This window comes from Micromesistius poutassou (assembly GCF_964030765.1).
Source record: "Micromesistius poutassou genome assembly, chromosome: 13".
In the NCBI taxonomy this organism is placed as follows: Eukaryota; Metazoa; Chordata; class Actinopteri; order Gadiformes; family Gadidae; genus Micromesistius; species Micromesistius poutassou.
This window is the reverse complement of record NC_140283.1, coordinates 10,391,600-10,399,099: the sequence shown is the minus strand read 5'-3', so window position 1 is coordinate 10,399,099 and position 7,500 is coordinate 10,391,600. Positions and strand designations below refer to the sequence as shown.

General features: G+C 46.5%; 1 protein-coding gene across 1 annotated transcript in view; it reads left to right on the top strand.

The window, feature by feature from the left end:
* The first annotated feature begins 2,952 nt into the window (after positions 1-2,952).
* Positions 2,953-7,500, top strand: part of gse1b (Gse1 coiled-coil protein b) — a 26,603-nt gene continuing 22,055 nt past the window's right edge. The window contains exon 1 of the mRNA XM_084477736.1: positions 2,953-3,027. The gene's annotated coding sequence lies outside the window, so the exon portion shown is untranslated. The remainder of the gene's footprint in view (positions 3,028-7,500) is intronic.

The following is a 7,500-nucleotide window of genomic DNA, read 5'->3' as shown; positions in this document are numbered from 1 at the left end:
CTGTCTTAACCATACCTACCCCATAATGACCGGTCTCTGTACTGTCTAACCCCAACCTGCTCCTTAATGTCCTGTCTCTGGACTATCTAACCCATACCTGCTGTCTAACCCTAGATTAGCCAGCAGCCTTCACTTCACTAGGCTTCTCCTGTATGTATGAGGAAGGAGGAATACATTTAAATAATAAAGGCTTGGTTGGAGACTGATATTATGCCTCAATGCTTTTGTAAACGAGCAATGCACTTTGTTGTGTGTGTGTGTGTGTGTGTGTGTGTGTGTGTGTGTGTGTGTGTGTGTGTGTGTACTATGGTGTCAGATATTTGTGGATATCTGAAAGAGAGAGAGTGAGCAGGAGAGAGAGAGATAAAGAGAGAGAGAGCAAATAAGGAGGGGCTAGGTTTGCTCTCACTGTTGATCAATTATAGCCATCTATTCTCTCTCTCCCCTTAAGCAGAGAGAGAGAGAGTGCTGAGAGAAGAAAACGAAGAGAGTGAAGGAGAGTAAGGGCGAGCAAGAGAGAAAATAAGAGAGGGAGATAAAGAAGGAGGAAGGGCAACAAAGAGACATGAGAGAGTGCATGGAAACACAGGATATGAAGGAGAGAGAGAGAGAGAGAATTTGCATGTGCCGGTGTCTGCATGTAAATCAGTGCTTGGATGGATGTGTGGACTCAGTGTGTGTGTGTGTGTGCGTGCTTAAATTTACATGCATGTATGTGTATCTAATTATGTTTGCCTGTATGGGTGCTGAATCTGTGTGTGTGTGTTTGTGTATGTGTGTATGTGTGTGTGTGTGTGTGTGTGTGTGTGTGTGTGTGCGCATGCTGAATGTGTGTATGTCTGTAGAATGTGTGTGTATGTATTTGTGTGTGTGTGTGTGTGGTTGTATATTTGTGTGTATGTATTTGTATGTATGTACGTGTGTGTGTTTGTGTGATGGATAGAGGTCTTTATAAGAGAGGAACAGGCTAATGAGTGGGTCTCGTGAGGCACAGGGACTCCTATTACTGCTGGAGTTTATAATAGCCTTGTGTAGCGCAGCACTTTTACACTGTCAACCAACCTTAGTAGTCACACACACGTCACGTACAAAGACACATGCGATACACTAGGATACACTGCCGCACTACATGGGTTCACACTCCAAACAGACGCTAATGCTTGGTTGACTGTTCTCTCACGTAAAATGAGGTGAGAGAGAAGAGAGAACGCACGGTTTACCTCAACACATTTATCCATTTACACACACACAAACACACACACACACACACACACACACACACACACACACACACACACACACACACACACACACATATACACACACACACACACACACATCCAGAGAGCCTGTCTTGTTTATCCAGGATGGAGAAGGTTAAAGCACCACCTACGAGAAAACTGTGTGTGTGTGTCTGTGTGTGCGTGTGCGCCAGCAGTGCACAGTCAGACCATAAATCATGTCAGGCTATGTTGGTCTCTGCAGACACACACAAACACACAGACACACACACTCTCTCTCTCTCTCTTGTTCTTTCTCTGACATACTCACCCACAGACAACACACACAGCATATACGCTCAGACACACACTCACTGTTTTGTTGATGTGAAAACACACACACACACACACACACACACACACACACATACACACACATACACATGTACATGCATGTTGCATCTATATAGAGTGTTTGCATGTTCATCTAAATGTGTGTCCCTCTCATGAGTGAATTGATGTGTGTTGCATTTGAAGGAGACACGTCTGTTCATTGAGGCAAAGAGTGAGACAGTGTGGCTGCTGCTGCTGGCATTACTTCTTAAAGAGAGAGAGAGAGAGAGAGAGGGGGTGAGGGAGAGATATAGAAGGGGGAAGAAAGTGTGGGAGAGAGAGGGAGAGAGAGAGAGGAGAGGGTGAGGGAGAGAGAGAAACGGTGAGATAGTGGTGGGAGGGATGGGGAGAACAGGGGGAGGGAGAAAGAGGAGAGAGAGAGCGAGAGAGAGAGTGAGAGAGAGAGAAAGAGAGAGAGATACAAGGGAGAGTAGCGAGGGAATGAAAGTGATGGAAAGAGAGGGGAGACAGAAGAAGGTGAGGGAGAGAGAAGATAATTGGGGGAGAAGAGGAGGGAGGGAATGAGGGAGAGAGGGAGATGGAAAGGGAGGAATAAAGATGAAGGATGGACAGGATTGAAAAGAGAATGTGCATCATGAGCACAAATATATGCAAAACAGCTGCTAAAGAACTGCATCATGGAGCAGCTGCTTGCAGAGAAAGACAGACCAACAGACAGAAATGTAGACAGACTTGTAGACAGTCAAAACAAACAGACAGTTAGGCAGAGAGACAGCGAATACAAACACACAATGTGAGAAAGAAATGAGGAACGACAAAAATATTTATTAATTTATTTCAACAAGATGGCTAGATATGGTTTTTAAACATGCATAAACACAGCATGTGCCGGAAATGATAGATGATCAAAATGAAAACAGCCTACATAATAATAACATGATACTAAGCTAATACTACTGCTCTATATGCTAGAGATAGCACAGCCAAGCCTTGTAACACTTCTATCTCCAGTAACAACAAGGCTATCTCAACTGTAAACGTTGCCATTGCATTTTCCAAAGTTGAAGTTGCAATACAGAACGCTGACTTGCGGAAACCCCCATTCATTTCCAGTCCACCGCAGAGCTCATCCATATTGTGATGTTCTCTCTCATCAAGATCAGTCCGGGGTCATCCCTGTGGGAAGGAGCAGGCGAGCAGGTGCTCGCCCTCCCACCCCACCCCCACGCACGCACGCACGCACGCATGCACGTACGCACGCACGCACGCACGCACACAAACCCGCTCGCTCACTGCGTCTCGCGCTCTCCCAGCGACGTGACGCGCCGCTGTCTGCTGTTTCTTCATACACGTCCCGATATTTGTTCGTTTGTAAGGAGTGAAATGGACGTACCTAATTCAGCCGTATAAGGATATGCACATCTGTGGACATTGTTCTTTCTTTGATGCTGCGGTAAGCGGTCTGTGTTTTTTCCCTTGAATGAGCGATCGCTTTCTTCAGCGTTGCTTTGTCGGTGCCTGAAGTAAGCAAAGCTATGATCTATAGGCCTAAGCAATCCAGATCAACTTTAGTTCATCTGTTCAATTTAAAGATATTGGTGGTTCTATATTGTATTTTTTTCAATCGCATTTTACATTTGCCTGCAGATGCCTGCAGATACAAACACTTTCACTTTAAACCAGTCGTTGAATTAGTTGGCAATGTGTATTTCAATTCAAACTGATTAAATACTTCCGTATGAATTGCTATTTTTAGATTTGTGCAAACTTTTAATTATGGTTCTCCGTCCCAGCGTCTGCTGCGTTCTAGGAATTATGTATTTGCAGTTAGTGGTTTCGCGTTATTTTAGCTTAGTAGGATACTCGTCAAACTACTTGGTGAACAAACACGACCCTATCTGCTCCTTGTAAACTGAAAAGGGAAGTCGATTGTGTAAGGCCAACTACCATATATAGGCCTACAAATGTTAGTTGCCGTTGTTTGATGGGTGATACGGGAGACATTCTCTGCCCTGGACCTTTAACAGCAATGTATTGTTAAGATGAGCCAGATGCCGCGAGGAACACCACCAGCAGCCAGGCGGGTCACGCGCGTTACACAGCTCACGCGCGCGCGCGCACACACACACACACACACACACACACACACACACACACACACACACACACACACACACACACACACACACACACACACACACACACACACACACACACACACACACACACACACGGTTACGTGTGCCATGTGCCGTGCTGCCGTTTACCAGCTGCTCGAGGGGGTTTGACTGAGTAAACGTCCACTCCCTTAAATTAGCCCCGTCTGATACGGACACCGATGGAGATCTCTGGCGATCGACTTCGGGCCAATGATACATCGATAATAATTAAATGATCAAAATACAAACGAATTTACTGTAGTGTTTGGAAAGTAAGTTAATCATGTTGAAATCAACTAGGTCCAAGGCAGAAAATGAATAGCAAAAAGAGAGCACAAACATCTTTTGTTATTGACAATGTGTCAATATGAACCGAGTCGGTGTTTAACTTTGAATCAACAGGAACGGCAGGTGTTAATGTCTGAAAGCTTTCACGCAGAGTGCATAAACAATAGAGAACCATAAACAACATTCATAATCCTTCATACATGTAAAACACCTGCTTGAAAGGCCACCTGCATTGTGTGTGTGTGTGTGTGTGTGTGTGTGTGTGTGTGTGTGTGTGTGTGTGTGTGTGTGTGTTTGTGTGTTTGTGTTCACTCCTCTAGTGTGTGTAATCCAGCATTATCCAGTAGATGGTGGTGAGGCAGGTCTGTTAGCACCTTGAGGTGCCCAACACATTCTGGTGGTAGGGGGGGGTGGTGGTGGTGGGGGGGGGGGGGGGGCACACAACAGACTCCTGCTTCCTACTACAGGACAGGAAGTGGGCAGAGGTCAGGATGAGAGAGCGAGAGAGAGACAGAGAAGCTAAGGTGTTTGGTTTGTCCGCCGACACTGAGTCTAGACTCCGTTGAGACATCGCACCACATGCAGGAGGCCACCCAGGCCACATGAAGCGAGGCGCTGGCCCCCGCGCCCCAGTGTAGCGTAGGCACGTTGCAGGAGGAAGCCCCTGCACAAGACAAGACAAAGGAAAGGACTGTTGCGACACAGGTGTACCACGACACACACATCCCCTCCGCACAAGCACAGACTCGGCTATTTATATCCTGTTCCTTACATCTGACAGGTCAAGACCAGTGTTAGATTCTACGAAGAAGGAGAGGAAAGGAGTGGGGGCGTGTGTGTGTGTGTGTGTGAGGTGAGAGGGGGGGGGGGTGCAATGGAGGGTGAAACAGTCCCCCCCCGAGGTCTAGAAGCAAGGTGGAGAGGTTTAGTGTTGTGTTACTCCTGATGTCTCTCAAGATGGAGGAGAAGGACGGGGGAGATGGGAGTGGTGTTACAGGGGAGAAGGAGAAGATGGTTACTGTCCAAAAGTGAGGAGAGGACATGGAAGAAGAGAGAGAGAGAGAACAGGAGAGATATGTAAGGAGAGGAGAGCAGGGGAACAGGAGAGGGGAGAGGGAGAACAGGAGAGGAGAGGAGAGAGGGAGAGGAGAGAGGGAGAGGAGAGGAGAGGAGAGAGTAGGAGAGTTGAGAGTGGGGGGAGTGGGGAGAGAAGGATCAGAAGAGGGCTGAATTATATGTCTGAAGCCAGTCTGCATTTGTTGTGCTAAGTTTCGGAGGAGATACTTTACAGTCCTCGGAAGTTCGGAACATCCTCCAGCTAGTGTTATAACCAGCCAGTAAATAACACTGGGCTGCTGCAGACACTGTTTAACAGAGGAGAGAGTAATGACTAGTATATATTCATAAGTCTTCCAGTGCTGCCCCTTTGAGTACAGGAACCACAGCTTTTACTGCTGTAGTGTGTGTGTGTGTGTGTGTGTGTGTGCCCGTGTGTGTGTGTATGTGTGTATCTTCGTGTCTGTGGTTTAGTTTGTATGTGCGGTGAGGTGGTGTGTATCATTTAGCTTGTGTGTGTGGTGTTCTGCAGTGACGGTAGTCAGCTGACAGGGTAAGTGTGCGGTCCGATGTGTTCATGTGAGCATCTGTGTGATTGGTGTTTTTGCTTGAGACCACGTTAGTGTCTCTGTTTCACACGTGGGCACATGACGCCATGGCGACAGGATGTGATGGACAGTGATTGTGTTTGTGTTTTTAGACACCATTTGAACCTGAAAGGCATAATATGTGTCTTATCTTATCTATATAACTAACTGTATATACATATATATATATACCATCACTAACCCTATATGTATATATACAAAGTGTGTATATAGTGTGTGTGTGTGTGTGTGTGTGTGTGATGGACCCTGAGCAGGAGAATGTGTGTTGTTTATGGAGGGGGGTGTTAAGTGTTGGTGTTGTGGCTGCAGAGGAACTGGCCAGTAAAGCTGTTAAATAGCCCATGGAGTCACCCTGGAGACCAGAGAGACGCCTCTCTGACGGCTATTACTGACTAGTTTAACAGGCTGTAAAACCTTTGGCTACCTTCTCTCCTTCAGCCTTGCATGTCTCCCCCCTTCTCTCTCTCTCTCTCTCTCTCTCTCTCTCTCGCTCTCTCTCGCTCTCTTTCTGTCTGTCTCTCTCTCTTTCGCTGTCTGCCTCTGTCTCTCTCTCTCTTTCTCTGTGTCTGTCACTCTGTCTCTGTCTCTCTCTCTCTCTCTCTCTCTCTCTCTCTCTCTCTCTCTCTGGCCTGTTCTTGCTCGTTTTATTTTCCTAAAACTCTCTGTATGTGTTTGCATTTGCTGTGGGTTTGTGTGTGTGTGTTTATGTGAGTGCAAGGAATCTTAAATTGTTTGCCAGCAATTGTACACCAAAGCGGTAGCTGTAGCCATTAGCAGATATTCGCTCTGGGAGTCCAATCCTCATAATGTTGACTTAAAATTAAACGTGTGTATGTGTGTGAGTGTGTGTGTTCTGTCTTTCTGGAACGCAAATTTATTTGCAGTGACTATTCGTACATAGAAGGTTAAAATCGTTGTTAATTTTATTGACTTACCAACACACACACACACACACACACACACACACACACACACACACACACACAGAAACACACACACACAGAAACACACAGGCGTACACACACGCAGACATACATCCTGCAGTTTTAATGAGCTGACTGGGCAGAGTAAGTCCCAGTTGTAATCCTTCTGTTTTGTGTGCATGTTACAGGGACTGTGTGTACGCCAGAATGAGTATGTGTTATTATGGGAGAGTGTATGTTTGCGTGAACGATCGACTAAGTGTGTGTGTATGACGCGAGTGTGCCTGAGAGAATACGTCTGTGTTTGTGAGTGGAGGGAGTTAATCACAGGCCTGAACATGCCTGTGTGTGTATGTGTGTGCGTGTGTGTGTGTGTATGTTTATGTTATGTGTATTAATGTGTGTACATGTGTAGCGGGGGTGTTAGCTGAATACACACCAACATGAAGCATGGTGGTTTTATGACTTGACAGGGCTAGTGCATGTGTGATGTCTGTGTGTCTGTGTGTGAGCGCATGTGCATATGTGTGCGTTTCTGTGTGTGTGTGTGTGTGTGTGTGTGTGTGTGTGTGTGTCCGCTAGCTGTTCAGGGCAGAATGGGGTCAGGGGTGAGGGGTTAAAGGTTTTGACCAGGGGCCCGAGTGCAGACAGGTCTGACTAGCAGAGACCGAGTGATGGATGGAGGGTGAGCAAAGTTACTCCTACGCACGCACGCATGCATACCCACCCAGTCACACACACACACACGCACACACGCACACACACATACACACAAGCACACACACACATGCACACACACATACACACAAGCACACACACACACACACACACACACACACACACACACACACACAAGCAAGCCCTCTCATATAAATCCTATGGGAGTGTGTTT